Genomic DNA, 1,174 nt, shown 5'->3' with positions numbered 1-1,174 from the left:
ACTAGTTGTCCCCAGGTGGGACAGGTGTGTGCACCAGGGAATTCAAAGCATCCTGGAGACACCTGGGTCCTTCATTTGGTTTGAGAGTGGCTGGAGACGAGAAAGAACCCAATCAAGTGTTGGGTTGGAAGAAGAGATAGGGAAGGTCAGGGATTCACTGAACTCTTTGCATGCCCATCTTACCTGCTTATTAGCAGAAATGATGGTCCAAGAGCTGCTAAATCTGGGAAAGGTTCTCAGGATTTGTTCTGTAACTGTCAACAGCTTGAGGTTCCCATTTAAAGGTTCTGGCATCAGGGCACCATGAAGCAAGGTAATGTAAGTAGGAAAGTCAAGTTAATACAAAATGAGAAAAGCCTGCAGGCAGGCGAGGAGTCGCTTCTTTGGGGTGAGGCACAGCAGCAGTGTGTAAGACCAAGATCCAGTGCTCTGCCAAGCCCCACGGGCAGCAGGCTCCTGATTTGTGGCCTTGACCATCAGAGGAAGGGTCTCATCTACCCCCACAGCAGCTGAGCTGTGGGGCAGTGGTTAGAACAGAGCCTACATCTGCTGGCACAGCCCTTTCTTCTCTGGAACAACGCTGGGTGGGGGGGTCTGTTCACAGAGTCACAGAATGGGTTGGGTTGGAAGGGACCTTTAAAGATCATCTAGTCCAAGCCCCCTGCCATGGGCAGGGACATCTCTCACTAGGCCAGGTTGCTGAAAGTCATCCACAACTTCTCTGGGCAACCTGTTCCAGTGCCTCATCACCCTCATCATAAAAAATTTCTTCTTTACATATTATCTAAATCTACCATCTCTACTTCAGGTGATTACTCCTTGTTTTATCACTCCAGGCCCTGGTAAAAAGTCTCGCTCCATCTTCATAAGCCCCCTTTAAGTACTGAAAGGCCACAATAAGGTCTCCCCAGAGCCTTCTCTTCTCCAGGCTGAACCACCCCAACTCTCTCAACCTTTTCTTAGCGGAGAGGGTGGTACAGGCATTTCACCCCTATTCAGAGGAGGCCCCCCCTCCCAAAGTCCTCCCGACATCAGCCCCACAGGCTTTCCAACCACTGGCGCCCAAGGATGCCTCACCCGGAAAGCAAGATGCCCCTGGACAGCCTCCTTGAATCACGCCCAAAACAAACTCGGGGGTTATTGAGGCTCTGCGGGAGGGATGCTCTGCCTCACC

Source organism: Egretta garzetta, unplaced genomic scaffold (assembly GCF_000687185.1).
Source record: "Egretta garzetta isolate BGI_Z169 unplaced genomic scaffold, ASM68718v1 scaffold374, whole genome shotgun sequence".
In the NCBI taxonomy this organism is placed as follows: domain Eukaryota; kingdom Metazoa; phylum Chordata; class Aves; order Pelecaniformes; family Ardeidae; genus Egretta; species Egretta garzetta.
Note: the sequence above shows the minus strand (reverse complement) of the source record.